Below are 17487 nucleotides of genomic sequence, written 5' to 3' on the forward strand. Positions count from 1 at the left end.
ACAGTGATTAGGTGTCTCACATTGCTCGAAACTAGTTAAATGATAAATTAGTCATGACAACTGATTAGCAGCTTTAATGCCCCAAACCATACCACGTCAACGCGATAAAGTTTCGACTAAAAAACCATTGAAGGTGGCTTTTCTTCCCCAAACCATACCGCGTCGACGTCGTATAGTTTGGAGCAAAAAACTATTAACTGTATGCCTTGCCAATTATTAAATTAGTAGAAGAATTGGTCAAAAATCTTTACAAAATCAAAGCTTTTTGTGTATGCAGTACTTCTTCTTCTAGAGTCGGTTCTAGAAGGCGTGACCGAGGTGCATCTACACCATTACCAATGTGTAGTGACCAGGTTAGATCGGTTGCAAAGATGCAACTTCATGACGACAGTGATAGCTAGGAGTAGGTATGGGATCTTTGTATGAGATAGATCAAGAGGAAGCAGCAGCTGAAGCCTCACTATAGATAGTACCTTTTGAAATGAGACCAGAGATCCAACCAGGTGTTATTGATGATGACAATAGCTCACTGCATTTAGATAGAGGAGAGGATATCCTTTCAAAAACCAGAATTTTCAGCCACTTTGAGTGTCCTTCTGTGCCATTATGTCGTCTCATTCCGCATGCCAAAGTTCGAGGCTTGAGATCAGATGCCAGTGGTTTAAAGTCAGCATTTTCTAGAGAAGGATATATCACGGAGAAGGGTGCATTTATTGTATCCTTGACCACATGCCAAAAAGAGAAAGCTTATGTGACAGGTATTTTTTGGTGGCTACTCTTGCTTTTTACTTTAAAAAGAAAATTGTGACAGTTTTTTTCTAATTATGCTAGTTTTGCTTTCTACTTAAGATGCTATTATGGAGGAGTGGGATCCTATATGGAGACAAATTAATATGGCGTGTGATGAAGAGCTTGCTGCTCAACCTGAATTTGAATCTCTTTGTCAGAGATGTTTTTTATGTGGGAAGGAAATCACAGAATTGTGGCATGGTAGGCTACCATCAAAGAAATGTACTCCACCAACAAAGATAAGCATTGTGCTACAAAGGTGTTAGAGGTAGCTTTGCTAACGAGTTTGCAAAGAATGAATTTGTGAGTTCATAGCTTAATTTTGAAAAATTTTACGTGCTTATAATTCTCTTGTACAAAAACTAAAATTTTGTATAAATTTCTCTAGTATGAACACACATATTTTGGTGTCCTCTCACTTGAAAGATGAGCTTGTGAACTATGGCAACATATGTGCAGTTGATCATGAGGGTTATCTTCATGCATTACCCGAAGAAGATTAAAAACTCATTGAGAAACTTCGTAGAAGAGACACGAATGGAGAAGAACCATGGTATTCATTGACCAAGAGATATCTAGCACGTCTATTGTTTGATGTAAGTAATCTTTCATATTTAAAATTTCATTTTCATAAAGTATTTTATAATTGGTTTTTTTAAGTATAGATAGATGTCATTTTTATGGTCTTTTTAAATATATACAAAAAGGTTCAAATGTCCAAAGAGCTTCATAGTAGATTGGATAGCAAGAAGGATATCCTCTCTCCGGATGATCTTAAGAAGGAAGAGAAATGCATAATCTGTGAGTTGTATGGCAAATATGGAGATCATGTAATCATTCACGAATCTCACATTGAAGCAAATGTTGTGAGCATTGTATGGTACCCATAATTCATATGCACACTAGAAGCCCTAGAACTTCTAGCCAACACACCCCTTCAAAGAAAAAATCATTAAAGACCATATGGTTGTTGGAAGTTCATGTTGACCTCGATTTCTTCTGAATGTCATGATAAATGTCAGTATGAAGATCATCAAGGACAAAAGTTCTAGCTGATCTCCTCAAGTCAAAGTTGGAAGAGCCAACGAATCCAATAGTATTTAAGAAATTGCATGTGACCAAGATCACATATGCATATCCAGATGCACATGGCAATGAATATCAATAAGTTCATGACTTTGTACAAACCCCTACGAATAGCCAGACTAAAGTTAAAGATTACCTCAAGCTCATGCAAAGACTCAAGCTACCAAAATAGGTGGAAGATAGCTCAAATTCAATAGAAGATAAAGTTTAGAAGGCTACATAATGGTCACCACCAAAATCTCCTCCAAAGAGACAAATTTTGCCCAAAAAGTACAGTGGATCTTTTAAGATCAAAAGTTACTAAATGCAAGCAGATAGTGCTCAACAAATACAAACAAAAGGGGCAGTACACTGCCAAATGAGCCAACATTGATTGAATTAGGTTGTTAAAGAAAAGAAGATGTATAAAAAGTTCAATTCAAGGATGCCACCACTGTAAAAGCAATCAATTTAGATAGAAATCTTGAGAAGACCAAGTGCAACATTACTAGTGAATATGAAGAAAAGCTATCAAGCAAAGTAAAGCTAGATTTTTAGCTAGATAATAACCTCGTGTCTTTTTGCACTTGGGAAAAATGTGGCCAACCATAGTTGGAAGATTCTCCTGAATTCATTAGCATATCTAGAGACAAAAGAGTAGAGTACTCGGGATTCATTTCCACTGCCATTCAAGTAGGTTCACAGACCACCATAACCCAATTCCATGTGATCACAACAAAAGATATAACAGTTAACATCATATTATGAATGCCACTGTTGCAAAAGGTTTTAGAGATACAGATTTCAAACAAGATGCAATTTCAAAGACAGTAAAGAATGAGGACCAGGACTTATCACCCGTAGAAGATAGCACAAAGTCCTCAAGCACGGTTCAAATGAAGACCAATGTAAAAGCAAAGTTTACTGAAAATGATTCATCTCCAGTCTCCAAAGAGCTTAAAGAAGATCATGCAATAACATGCACAAATCAAATAGAGAAAACAACAACCATGCAAGCTACTAAGTAAAAAATGCCATCAAAGATAGAAGTTAGGAGATCAAGGTTGTAGCTAACCAGGAAACAAGAGAAAGTCCAAAAGTCGATCAATCATTTCCAGTTGAATAAACAAATGTAAGTGAGGATGGAAGACAAAGTTTCAAATCACCTTCCATAGAGACCAAGCTAGATCAAGATGATACCATGGCAGAAGCAGGACAAAGATCTTCAAGAGAACTGTCAATGAGAATAGCTATAGTCCTCAGCAGTGAAAATGGAGAAAGTTTCAAATGCAATTCTCTAATGGATAAGAAATCCAAGTGCAATATGATTTCAAACAGCATCCAATGAATACTCGAGATCACTCCATGCAAACATGACAGTAAAACAATGCAAGGTATGGCTACAAGTCAAGAAGAAATGGTTGCTATTTTTAGCATCCAGAATCATGAAGAAAAATTCAAGTTTCAAGTAAAGTATTCAAAGGAAATTCATACAAATATCATCCTTGGACATCAGTGGTTAGACCTATCCAAGGCCCACAAAGAAGATACAATGCTATTACTCTCATCACCCTGCTATGAACTCTTTGTTAAGGCTTTTTGGTGCCGTCCTAAAGGGCCCTTAGCTTTCATTGTAGCCCCTTCATCATGTGAATATGCCTTGCCTTTATCGTTGATGTTGTAAGAAGAAATATCTATTATCTATAGTAGGTTTCATAGCTCACAACCCTTTCTCATGTGCATCATAACTAATAATTCAAAAATAGCATCTTCCAAAGTTTTAGAATGCAATTGAGTAATCTTTGATTTAGCTTATGGGTGCGATGCTTGGAGAAATCCCTACACTTTGTGAAAATCATTGAGATCATTACTTCACTATATCAAAAAATATAAGTAGTCAAAGATGACATTGAAAGAGGGGAATGCAAACATATCCAAAAACACTCATAGACTACCTCTCTATAGCCCAAGATATTCACAACACCCCAATCCTCTTAGCAACATCTCTAGAACAACACAATCTTCACAATGCACACCTTATGTTTCACACAAATAAGTGTATACATACCTCAAGAAAACAACGCCTACACAATACTCACAATACTTCAATTGAACATGCCACCATTTCACAACATACTTTTGTCATAAATTCTAATATCTAACTATCCCAAATGAATTTCTCATATTGAACTGATCATTTAATGTGAGAAAATAAATGGAAATAAGAGTTAAAATATAGATATGTGCTTCTAGACCTACCTCAGCACGGGACCAAAGGGAGAGAAGGCTACATCTCATGAAGGGTCCAAAAGGAAGATGGTCTACCAAAGAGCAATGAGCAGGTAATAGAGATGAAAATACCTTAGGGTTAGCGTCCTTAAAGACCTCCAAAGGATAGTGTTAAAATTCCTTAGACATAGGACCTTTAGGTACTTTAAACCTTAGGAAATCTAGGCATGTGCTTGAGGTGTTTGTCATGCTTGAGCTGACTAAGGTTCTTGAGGTCCTTGAGTTGACTAAGGTGATTGAGGTACTTGTGGTGCTTCATGCCTAAGGTGCTTGAGGTGCTTGAAAGTCAGCAAGTGGCCTACAAAGGAGGGGGCGAGCCCAAGAAGTAGGGGATGAGAGAGAACACTCACCCACACACACCAAAAGACACCCATTCCACAAGAGGCATATAGGACACATGTCAAGCCCCTAGCAAGGTTCCCTCAATATTGTGCCTAAAGGCTATTTGATGACCTATAGAGAGATCTAACAAGAATTTTAAATAATTAAATATTTATTCAAGCGTTATTCAAGTCCACTCTCTCAAAGGGGAAAGGAGGACACCTGTCCAAATGCTTACCTCTATTGCTAGTTATGACCTAAGCTTATGATTGGTTGAGCTTGGCAAGGGCCAATGAGGTGCAAGCAAGAGTAGAAAGTGAGAGGGATCAACCAAGGCTAGGAGGTAGGCTCCTTTTTTCTTATTCTCCCACACACTCACACTCTCTCTCATTGTATTGAGAAAGAACTCCATCTCCTTCTCCAAGCTTGAGAAGCAGAGAGCCCACACCAACACCTCTTGGCTATGGAATGCAAATCCAACCGCAATGCTTACCATCTTCTTCATCTTCATTACTATGCTATGCTATGCTCCATGAGTAATCATATGTGAGGAAACTACTTCTTTCTCGTATACTATATCTTCTTTCTCTCACTCCCTACTAGCTCTCTCCACCTTTGAAGGTTTGAGGTCTTGGGATTGAGTCCGAACAAGTTAATGTTTTTGCAAGGTAATCACAAGTATAAATTTGGTTCATGAAGTTTACCATCTTCATTTCATCAACAAGGTCTCAAGGAACACAAAGCATGTATTGTACCAAGTCTCTCTTCATGGGAGAATCTATAATACAAAAGCCTTTTTGGAGGGGGGATAGGCTCCAAGTCACAATCTGGTCCTCAACTGTTGTCAATTTCTCTAATTCTCTCCCTCTCTTTTACAAGTATTACTCATGCCAAGCTAATTAGGTATAATTTTCATTTTTCTACCTTTAATGAAGGGATCTCCTTCTGCTCTTTAAGAATTCTCTTAAGGAAATTCTCACTATTGTTACCTTAATTCCACTACAATCAATGTTATAGACATATTCCATTACATTGGTATCAAAGCTATTGGTTTCTCTCTTCTTGCTTAAGAAGAGAGGTCCTTAAGTTGTCCATGAAAGGTTGGACCTATTCATGTAACAGGGTAAGTGGGACAAGGATTTATTATCCCGCTTAAAAAGAACTTATTTCGAGGTACACTGTTGGAAATGATAGACTTAATAATGAAATCTTTTGGGGCTTGCCTTTGGCTTAACCATTATCGAGCTACTAGCAAGCTCATTAGGAATTATAATCAACCGAGCAATGTTAGACCCTCTCCAATGTTGTGGTATGCAAGCCCAATTGTGGTCCAATATGTAGTGCTCAGCCGCTGGTGGGAAACGCCTCTTAAAAGCATGCACATTACTTATAGTTTGCATGGCAAGGAAAATCTATATATTGTAAAGGTTTTAATCAAATCAATATAGCGTGTAGTTTCTCCTACTGTGTTGACTCTCTCTCCTCTCTCTCTCTCTCTCTCTCTCTCTCTCTCTCTCTCTCTCTCTCTCTCTCTCTCTCGTTCCTCAACCTTCTCCACTTCCTACCCTTATGCCATGGTGAACCCTCACCGGCTACACCCCCATAGCCCGACACCAACAACTGGTATCAGAGCCTAGGCGGGCCAAATCAAGGAGCTCTTAGCGCAAGCAAGTGTGGGTAGTCTACTGCATGGAGCGCAGGCATATCAAAACGCCCAATGGTGGCGGATCCTATGCGGGCAGTCGGAGCCTCCCAAGACGCTGTGGGCGGCAAGGAATAGACGCAGGCAGAGAGGGCGCTCCAAGTAGGATCTCGAAACGCTGCCCCTTGACAAGGTGAGGGTGTGGTGGACCTTGGTACAGTTGAAGATGGTCGACCTATGGAAGTGCAAGAAGCCCAGGCATGGCAGTCTGCAGGCAAGTAACAAGGACATTGGGAAAGTATTTGATGCAGTTAGGAGACAAGTATACCGGGATGAAGCACTCTCTAGTCGAAATTGCAAGTGTTTCTTGCTATTACAGGTGACAGGATCAAATGCTTATATCACAAGGTTGGGAAAGAGGCAAGCGGTACTGGATACAGGTGCTATGAGGTTTATGATATAAAATTTTGATTGAGATGTCAGCAAGAGACTCTACTTGCCAGGATGTGTATGCCAAATGTCACTTTTACCAGGTCAAATGTGGTTCGAAGCTTTGCTAACTGGAGTTCTTAAGGATACTAAAGGTTGATGTATATCTCCATCCAATAGTACCAGTATGTATGCAGAATGCTTTCTCATGTTTGGTGAGTTCAAGGCTCTCTAGGTGTTTGAAGGCCAATGCCTATTAACTCTTAATCGAGCATTATGATTGGCGACCGTGGCTTCAAAATAGATGGTCTAGATCAACCAAGGCAGGGTTTTTTTGTGTTCTTCGATGATCAAGAGCTATTGCAGAGGAGCCTACTATGTGACCATATAGTGGACTAATTATCAAAGATCAACGCTGGAGTTTGGATCCGACAGTTGAAAGTGTGAAAGGAAGTAAAGTTAAGAGTTTTTCAAGGCGAGCTCAAAGTTGGTATTGCATGGGCATGGGAAAGGGGACCCAATAAGAGTTTTTTTCTAAAAATAAGCTGATCTTAACCTGAGATATGAAAATCGGTTCCATTCCAAAAGAAAGGTGGCGCTAACGACACAGATGAGGGCGCCATCTGGAGGGGAAAGGGGCACCACCTGTCTGGTTGCATGGCAGCACAAATTAGGAAGGTGAAGAGAGGAGCCAAGAAGTGGTGGGTGGGCTATAGTGGCACGACAGAGCAAGGCCATATGCAGTAGCCGAAAAAGAAGGCCGGGGAGCAGGGGGCTCCTGAAGCACTCTCACAAGATGTAGCAGCAGGGAGCCGCTCAGAAACGAGAGCAGAAGAATCATTGGCAGCTTGTAACACCAAAGAGCTGGCCATGAAAGCTTGCCGGGACTACGGAGCAAAAGGACGCTGAAGGAGCTCAGCTCGCATGGAACCAAAGAAGGGAGGCGAGGGTGGCCATACTAAGCAGGGGTTGAGGGCCGCAAGCTTGACAGAGGGAGAGGAGGTGGGGCTGGCCAGTAGCGAGGCACACTTGAGGAGGTAGAGAAAGGGTTCTCTAAGCCAAACCCAGAAAGCACAAATAGGGGCGCCACCAAGCAACCAAGGGCATCTGCAGAAGCTTTAAGGGGCAGCCACCTTGGCGTGAGCAGGAGGATAAGGCCGAGAAGCCACTCAAGGAGGAGGAGCTTTGGAACAGCACGAAGGAGGTGAGCATGGCAGGGTGTCACATGCAGTAGCCGGAAAAGAAGGCCAAGGTGAAGAGAAAGGCCGAGATCTGTCCAGCTACAAGTTGGGGTAATCATGACGAGCGGGGGAGTTCGGCCGTGAGTAGAAGAGAAGTACGGCCAGTAGAACTGCTTTGAGAAAGCTTTGAAGGAGATTGCCAGTGCGAAGAGGATCAATTAGCTGCACGAAGCATCTTGGTATGAAGCCGGCAAATATCGAATTCGCCATCATTGTGTTTGATTGTGTTTATGTGATACATAGTGGGATTGTGTTTTTCGTCGAGTTTGCCATCAATTTCATTTGCATCTCATGTTTTGTCGTATACCCGTTATAGCGGTGGCTCCGGGTTTGTGTGTGTGTGTGCGCAAAGAGGGAGGGAAAGATATTGTGCGGGCAAACTGTATGTGTGGTCGAGGCGTGTGTCGCCTCCCTGCGTGAGTGTGTTTACAGAATTGGGATGAGTGTATGCATCGGTGGGTACAAGTGTGGGATGGTGAGTTGTGGACAAGTGTTTGCGGTTATGGTCAACTATGTGTAGCCGTGATTGTTCGAAGGTGGTTTGTACTATGAAGATTGGTAGATAGTGCCCATTTGTATGTGATTCTGTGTGGTTAGGGGTGCGGGTTAATCCCGGGGCTATAGAGAGGCAAGCTTGGGGTGTCCTGGGTTTGTTCCTACTTCCCCCTTTCCATCAGTGGTGCCCCCACAAAGGAGCTATTGATTGCTTCTTGGTGAAGTCGAAGATGGTGTCGTGGTTTGAAGAGCAGGATTTTTCTGACTTTTACAGGTGCTAAAGATGTTGAGGTTTGGCTACAAGACTACGGCCTTCTTTTGTTGGACAGCGGCTTGTCAAGAGAAGAGGGAGTGGCCCAAGCTTTCCTGCTCCTGGTTCATGGAAAAGCAAAGATATGGTACAAGGGCTTGCAGGCTAAAGAAAAACAGGATTTGAGCACATTGGAAGCGGCATTCGGAAGCCGATATGTGGCCAACATGTAGTGGAGTGAAGTGAAGCACATGATGGACAACCTAAAGCAAAGCCTTGATGGTGATTTCCGAGAATTCGTGTTGGAGTTCGAGGCCATATGGAGCAAGTTGGTTAAGGTAACTACAGTAGAGAATGCAGATTTTTTGAAGATGACCAAGTTTGTGGACTACTTGCATGTAAAAGTGCAGGATAAAGTCGAGATAGATGGACCGTGCACGTACGAGGAGGCAGTAGCCTATGTGCAAAGCAGGACAAAGAAGGTTTTAAAGAAGCAACATGCAAAGCAGCTTTTGGCGAGTCCATTGGTGCCAAGGCCAATTGCTAGGGAAGATCTTCAGGTAATCCGACCCTTTGTTGATGCACATGTGGTAGCAGCGGATAGGCGTGATGACAGAGTAGAGACGATACCGTGTGGGCCTATGAGGCCTCAGTAGCTGCAGAGAGGAGTCTACCGAGTACCACCTGATGTGCTTGACCAAGTGACTTTTGAAAAGCAAGCAATGGAAAAGATAGTTGAAGTGCCAAAGCCAGTGAGTCTTGTGGAGAAAGCCGAGGTGTATTCGAGCTATAGCAGTGCCTTGGATACAGACAGCACATGGGAAACGGAGTCTGGTTTCTCAAGATATGAGACATATGATGTTATGCATGTTGATAAGGTGGTCAAAGAGCAACAGATTGCAGGTGAAGAGATTCTGTGCGGACCAGGGGTTTGGGCAACCCTCTCTCTTGCATTGTAATGGTAAGGCCATGTTGACTGAAGAAGAGTGCTTCCATGAAGTAGACTGGGGGTTCGATGATCTAGTGGTCGATGTAGATGACGAGTCATAGGCTTGGTTGCTAAACCTATGGTGAGAATACAAGGTATGCAAGGATTTTTGCCTTTTCTAGTGCTGTTTGAAGGGACTACAGGTGAAGGTATGCTGGTGTTTGCTTTGGAGGATCAGTTACCGCAGGTGGATGCCATGCTGTTGAAGGAAATGTTGTTGAAGGTTGCTATGCAAGTGCCTCTATGCCAATTTCTACAGGTTATCTTGTTTGAAGACAATCATGCTATGGTGAGCTCTCTAGCCGATGGTGAGTTGGTTTCATATGATGAGTCGGTCCCCCCGATTAACTAATCCTTATTACAATCATGTCTATAGAGATTTATGAGACCAAAATTCTCTCTCTAGCCCCCTCTTGTAGGGCTCGTCCCCTCCTTGTAGGGATAGTTGTTGACTTTGTGGAACACCTTACCCTCAAGCACCTTAGTCCGCAAGCATGACAAAGCACCTCAATCTTGGGTAATGTTCCCACAAGCATCTCAAGCTCCCTAGTCGGCAAGCATGACAAGCACCTCAAGCATCTTAGTCAACAAGCATGACAAGCACCTGAAGCACCTTAGTCATCAAGCACGACAAGCACCTCAAGTATCTTAGTCATCAAGCACGACAACTACCTCAAGGTTGGGCCACATTCCCACCTCAAGCTCAGCCCTAGCTTACCTAAGGTTAAAGGACTTTTTAACACTCCCCATGGTGAGATAGATCTGTAAGCACATGTCTACATTCTAACCCTTGTTCCCGTTTATTCTCCCACATTAAATGATCAATTTAATATGAGAAAATTATTTGGGTTGGTTAGATATTAGATTTTATGATATTACCTCTCTCTTGAAATCATAGTCGTCCTTTCTTATGAGGTAGAAGAGATAAAGCCTTAGTCGTTAGTCAATCTGGCTTAGCGGGTAGAGGATCCCCCTTTTACCCGACGACGTCTTTCCAAGATAGATTACTAATCCATTTGGTGCTTGTGAGACATAGCTACACAAGCATGTCTGCTCTTTAGTCCATTTGATTCTCCCAAGTAGAGTGATAAATTCTACTTGGTGTTTGAGAGACGTCATCATCACAAACATGATTCTAAGTATGCAAACTACTAAAATTTGTGCATAATAAAAAGAGAGAACTAGTCTTATAAGACAAAAACATTGGTCATTTAAAAGAAATTTGTACATTTGCTTACTCTAATGTAGCATTGTAAGCATTGACAAGGTTCATACTATCCTTGAGTTGTATTCCTTGCATCCATCTAGCATCTTCAAAAGGATAATTTTGAACTTAATAAGATACTGTCGGATAATCTTACCATGTTGTAGTACCTTGTCTTCATGCTGCCAAAGGATATCTTTGGGTTGTAGCACCTCTTCTTGGCCTTCGGTCTCGAGAGGGTCTTCAATAATTGGTTCACTTGGTGGCTCTCCTTTGTAGGGCTTAAGTAGGCTTACATGAAAAGCATTGTGTATGAGCCAATAGTTGGGCAACTTGAGTTGATAAGCCATCTCATTGACGGGTTCAAGATTTGGAAAGGACCATAGTATCTTTTTGCTAGTTTAGCATAATACTTTTGATGGCCTGTAGGATTTTTCTACGTCGTTTGCCTCAATCAAGCCTTGGAAAACTTAAGTAAGACCCAATCATTTTCTTTGAACGTTAAGGCCCTTTTTCACTTGTTAGCAACAGCTTTTTCCTTTGTTGAGAGATGGATATAGCCTCCTTAATCTTTTGGAAAGATTCTTGTAGGTCATGGCTATACTTACTGGCAGCGAAGATCTTCCCATGTACTTTAAGTAACAAGGAAATTTTAGGTCTTCCCTCAATGATTTCAAAAGGTGCTTTATCCATAGAAGTATGTATAGTATTATTGTACGCATACTCTACAAGAGGTAAGTACTTTTCTCATTGTGAGCGTTGATCTACTTCTGTAACATAAGTCTTTTAGTAGATCGAGTATCGTAAGATTGGCTATCTCACTTTGGCCGTCCATTTGTGGGTGACAGACCGAAGAGAAATCCAATCTTGTACCTAGATTTTCAAAGAGACCTTTCCAGAAATTACTGGTCATTCTAGAATCTCTATCTAACAGGATGAATGTTGGTAATCGATGGTGTTTGAAAATCTGAGATGTGAAGAAAGTTGCCATTTGGTGTGCCTTAATAGTCTTTTTGACAGGAATGAAGTGTGCTTGCTTGCTAATCCTGTCGACTATTGTGCATATTCCCGTATTCCCATGGATAGACTTGGGTAATCCAAAGATGACATCCATGGATATACTCTCCCATGGTGAATTTGGGATAGGCAATTGATGGAGTAATCCAGATTGCTTCCCTCTATCATACTTGGTCTTTTGGCATACTACACGTTTTGAAACATACTATTGTATGTCCACTTTCATGATAGGCCAATAGAAATATGTTTCTACTCCTCGAAGAGTAGGTTGAATTCCTCTCTGCTCTGCATAGGGAGGGGCATGGGGTTCATAGATGACTTTCTCACAAAGGGAGTGGGTAACACATACCCTATTACCTTGGAGAAGATAACCATCCTGCAAGGTGAATGGTTCCTCTTTCTTCTTCAAAGCAAGGGCTGACATTATGTCTCTAAAGTTAGGGTCAGTATCATACTCATCTGTCATGGAAGATAGATCATTGTGAGTTGCTATAGACATCGCATTAACTTTTGGTCATCCGATGTGAAAGCGCATCGACCACTTTGGTTGTGCTTACCAACAATGTGAGCAAAATGAAAATTAAATTGGAAAAGAAAATTTTTCCACCTCATTTGTTTCTCAAAAAGCCTAGTTTGCATCATGAAGTACCTGAGACTTTGATGGTCTGTTCGTAAAATGAATGGAGTCCCCAATAAATAGTGCTTTCATGTGTCTAGGGCATGTAGAATAGCTAAAAGCTCTTTCTCATAAATGCCTAAGACGTGTTCATCCATATTGAGCCTTCAGCTCTCATACGCTATGACATGCCCTTCTTGAAGCCAGACTGCTCCAAGGAAATCACCACAAGTATCACATTGGACCTTGAATGGCTTTGAGAGATCCGAAAGCATGAGGATTGATTGGGAGGTAAGCTTCTCTTTAAGCTTTTCAAAAGCATTTTTCTCCTTAGAAGTTCATGAATACTTAATTATATTCTTTGTTAAGCCATGTAATGGTCCTGCTATTTGAGAAAATTTAGCTATGAAGAGTCTATAGTATGCAAACATACCAATAAAGCTTCTTACCTCATGTAGATTCCCTGAATTAGGCTATGATTTTATTACCTCTAACTTCGATGCATCCATACAGATACCACCTTGAGAGATAATATGACCTAAGTATTGAATCTCTTGAAGGAAAAATTTGCTTTTCTTTTGATTGAGAAAAAGCTTGTTCTCACTTGATGCTTGAAAAATCACTTGGAGATGTTGCTTGTGTTCCTCCAAGTACTTGGAGTAGATGATGATATCATTAAGGAACACTCCGGTGAATTTACAATAGGCTCTATAGATTTTCTCCATTAATCAATTGAACGTGGCCGGTGCGTTAGTCAAGCCAAAAGGCATGACTAAATATTCATAAAGACCAAACATTGTGCGAAACGCGGTCTTTAGGATATCTTCATCCACTATCCTTATTTAATGATAGCCACTTTTAAGGTCAATCCTATTGAAGGAGGTAGAGCCTTGTAGCTTATCAAACAGATGGTCTACCCGAGGCACAAAAAATCTGTTTTTGATAGTGATAGTTTAGTGCTTAATAGTCCACACACATACGGTATGTACCATCTTTCTTTTACACTAAAAGGACTAGAGAATAGAAGGGAGAGGAGCTAGGCCTCACCGTCCCTTTGTCAACCAATTATTGCAATCGCCTCATGGTCTTCTATTGTTGAGCTTGGGAAACTCGATAAGGAGGCTTGTTAGGTGGTGAGCTTTCTAGTAGGATCTCAATTCAATGTTCATCATCCCCTCATTTTGGAGGTAAGTCAATAGGGATATCATCGATGAACACATCTTGGAATCCTTTCAAAAAATTAGACAAGTATAACTCTTCTTGATTCCTACCATTTACATTTGATGAAACATTAGGACCTTTAGGGACTCTTTGAGAAAAATCATGTACGCGAAAATAAAGCTCTTCATTGATTTATCAAAAGTAGGAGGATTTACAAGTGGTATAGTACGACCAGACTCACTAGCATCTATATACATGCTCTTTCCTCTGTAGGTGAAGTAGATTCTCCTTCCAAGTAACTTCATGTTGGCAGCCATGAGGTTGAACCATGGTGCCCCTAGGATAGCATCCTCATGTTGGAGAGGAGAGATAAAGAAGTCTTCTTTGTTGACATTGGACATGAAGCCTCAACTTTCCAATCAAGGGAGTAACAGAGGCTTGACCTATTGGAATTAGGGTTGCAGATTTACTTAGTGTGCAATGGAAAGATAGATAGCCCTAGAGTGATGGGCGTATATACAATGGTCGTGGGAAAAAACCTCCTAAAGAGGAAAAAAATGCCCCGGTGGTCCTAGTGTGTTCACACACACCACTACCACATGTTGATAACCGTTTTTTCGGCTCTCTGTAATTGCCATAGTGAGTTATCTCACCCTACCAAATTCACCCAAACGCTATGGCTATCCCTACCATTTCACTGTACATAGGCGTGTGTGAGTTAGGGGGCTTTTCCCATATCTTCTTAAAAACCCTCAGCTAGCTAGTCACTGGGCTAGTTGAGCCAAAAAAATTAAAAGTATATTATGGCCTCTTTGTGTGTAAATATTTCATTGTATATATGGCCTAAATATAGGGATTTTTTATTATTATTTTGGTATTTTATTTAAATATTCTACTTAGGTGTGTATTTTATTAAACCTATGTACACCTTCTTTCATTCTCTTACACCATAATTATATTTTTTGCCAATATTGTACATACTCTAACCTCATATTTTTCCTTTATACAAATCACTCCCACATTTTCACCCTCACCCTCGTGAAAACAAAAAATTGATTTCTACTCATTGGTTACTTTTATTATATTATTTACTTGCATACCTTTTCCTCTTTCACCCAAAATAATTCAAGGAGGGACCATATCATATGATTCCAATATCTTTCCATATCCATAACTCCTCCATATTTTTATTATTATTTTTACTCATTATTCTAACACCATGTGCTCATTGAGCTAAAGTCCATGAATAGTCCATACACTAGTCCCACCATGTATATATTTCTTTATTCACCAATAATCATCCTCCATGCATGGGTCAAGGGCAACTTGGATGCTTTTTATTATAATATGACAAAGGAGGGGCTCACTCTTGGATGCATTGTACAAATTCAACAAAGGAGGGGGCCACTAAAAGACTTTTGCAGGCATAAAAAACAGGCTTTTTGGTGAGAATTTTGGCACCTATCTCCACTCCGAATTTGGAGCGGTGGTCAAAAGAGAAAATGTAGCCCACGCTCTAAATAATCACTTCAAATTTTTTCATGATTTGTGGAGCTACCAGCGGTGAGCTATGATTTTTTGAGTGGACCCCAGTCTGCCCACTTTTCTCACAAGTAGCTTTTAGTCTTCTCTCACCCTTCCACACACCTACTTACTCTTACACATCCCTCCCTCTCCTTCCCTCACTCAAACCTGCAATTTCCATGGCTTCTCCCACCCTCTTCACCATTACCCTTCTCTCTCATCCCTATAGTTCTTTTATGAACCTCTACATACATACACCATCTCTATGCCTCTCTCTATTATCTCCAAAGTACAATTCCATCTTAACCCTTATATATATACATAAATTCAGCATGTGTACCATGATTAACCTCTGCAAATCAAGAGATATCATCAACGAAATTACCATTTTCATCACGATAATCAACCTTGGCGGCGGTAGCGTAAAGAAGAGAAGACGAAGAAGAAGATCGATAGTCATTTTGAGAACCTACACAAGTAAGTCCAAAACATCTTCAAGCTTCACCATCACAAGGATTTTCTCACTTCATTCAACCATCCACCTCATTCTACCCATTGTAAATGTAACATTAACTTTCTAGTGATTACTAACCACTAACATACTAACACAAAATAGCCATTGACCTAACCATAAAAGACACCTCGCCTCAAGACATGTGTATAGTAACTCTCTCTCTCTCTCTCTCTCTCTCTCTCTCTCTCTCTCTCTCTCTCTCTTTACTTACTTTCACCTTATCTACCATCAATAATGCTCTCTTTTGAGCCCACACCCATGACTCAAGCAGACAAAGAAGGCCCGCGATGTTTTGATATTCAAAAAAATCATAATCCTGATTTGTTAGCTTGTAAATTAGGATTTCCAATAATCTTAATGAGGGGTCTCCAACCTATAAATAGGCCCCTTTCCTTCTTGTAAAACAACCTCCAACATCTCACATAGCACCCCAACACTCTATGCGTGAGGAGAGACTTAGGTGTAGCAACCACTTGTGAGCTTCACTCTTGGTGTGAGAGAAGCCTTCGAGCTACACATTGCAAGTGAGAGAGCGTGAGTTCCACAAATCTCAAAACCACTATTGTATATGCTCCTTCATTATCAATAAATTGAGGTTTGGTGCATCAAAGGCGTGATTCGACGTTCAAATCTTCGTCCTTCTATTTGTGCAATACGGTTTGGTGAATTCAAGGTGACTTGTGTATTTTAACTTTTTATCGATTGATCTTGATTTTAGAAAGTGTTTTAGTGTGTTTTTCATTGCCAGTTTTTTGTCCATTGTAAGAGGGTGTTGTGGTGAGAGGTCTCCCACACCCTAAGACAGTGTGTGTGTGTGTTTTGGCAATGATTAGCAATCACTAAGCATTGAGTGAGTTTTGTACAAGTTCTACGATAGCATCATAAGGAACCATATCCATTTGCAAGTCACAAATAAGGTATTACGCAAGATCCTTTCCTCTCTCTCTTCCCTTTGCTCTAGCTCTCTTTGGTCCATTTCATGTGTGTCTTGGTGTGAGGTTGCTTGTGTGTGTTGTGTGGTGCATCTTCTTGGTTGTGCCAAAATCTCTCTTGCGTCCTAGTTCGCATACCATAACTAGGTGGTGCCCCTATCTTGTTTGGGTTTGGCTGTGGGTTTGTTGTTGTGTTGTGCTTGTGGTTGCCCCAGCCCCAATTGAGCAGCATGGGAACCTTGAGGGGTGTTTAGAGGTCGCCTCTCTTGTTGCCCGCCCCGGACCGCCTCAATGTATATGGTAACAAATCCCCCCTAGAGTGATGCGGTGAACGAGAGCTGGCACATGAGTAAAGGGAAGTACCATGCCCTGAGGACATGAATAGTCCACAAAGGGGAGTAAGCCCAAAGCTTTGCGGAAAGCTTCAAGCTTCTCACGAGACAATGCCTTTGTGAAAAGATCTGCAAGGTTGTCATGTGTTGGCACACAAGCCAAGCTGATCTCTCCTACTGAGAGCCTCTCCCTGACATAATGGTAATGCATCTCAATGTGCTTTGTGCGAGCATGAAAAACTAGGTTCCTCGCAACTGCCAATGCACTCTGACTGTCAGTGTAGATAGTGTTGGCAGTGTCCTGTCCAACACCCAAATCAGCCATAAGGCGTCTGAGCCATACACACTCAACCGTAGCTGTGAAGACTGCCATGTACTCAACCTCACAACTCGAAGTGGCCACAGTAGGTTTCTTCTTGCTCAACCATGATATACATGAACTACCAAGCATGAAACAAAAATCATTTGTGGACACTCGCGTGTCAAAACAACGCCCAATTTGAGTCCGAAAAAGCATGTAAGTCTGGCGGCAATGATCCCCCCTTGGGATAAAACAAGCCAAGATGTAAAGTGCCACTAAGGTAGCAGAAAATCCTCTTGACAGCCTGCCAATGCTTCTACCCTGGGCTATGCATAAATCTGCTGACCTGTGAGACTGCAAACTGCATATTCGGCCTC

General features: G+C 41.2%; 1 pseudogene across 1 annotated transcript; it reads left to right on the plus strand.

Annotated features, from left to right (window-relative positions):
* Positions 1–7822: 7822 nt before the first annotated feature.
* LOC147449262 (uncharacterized) lies at positions 7823–10249 on the plus strand (annotated as a pseudogene). The gene is made up of 2 exons (XR_015189534.1): positions 7823–7955; positions 8546–10249. The product of XR_015189534.1 is annotated as an uncharacterized LOC147449262 (transcript).
* Positions 10250–17487: the final 7238 nt, after the last annotated feature.

This window comes from Adiantum capillus-veneris, chromosome 10 (assembly GCF_014529385.1).
Source record: "Adiantum capillus-veneris isolate H3 chromosome 10, ASM1452938v2, whole genome shotgun sequence".
Classification (NCBI taxonomy): domain Eukaryota; kingdom Viridiplantae; phylum Streptophyta; class Polypodiopsida; order Polypodiales; family Pteridaceae; genus Adiantum; species Adiantum capillus-veneris.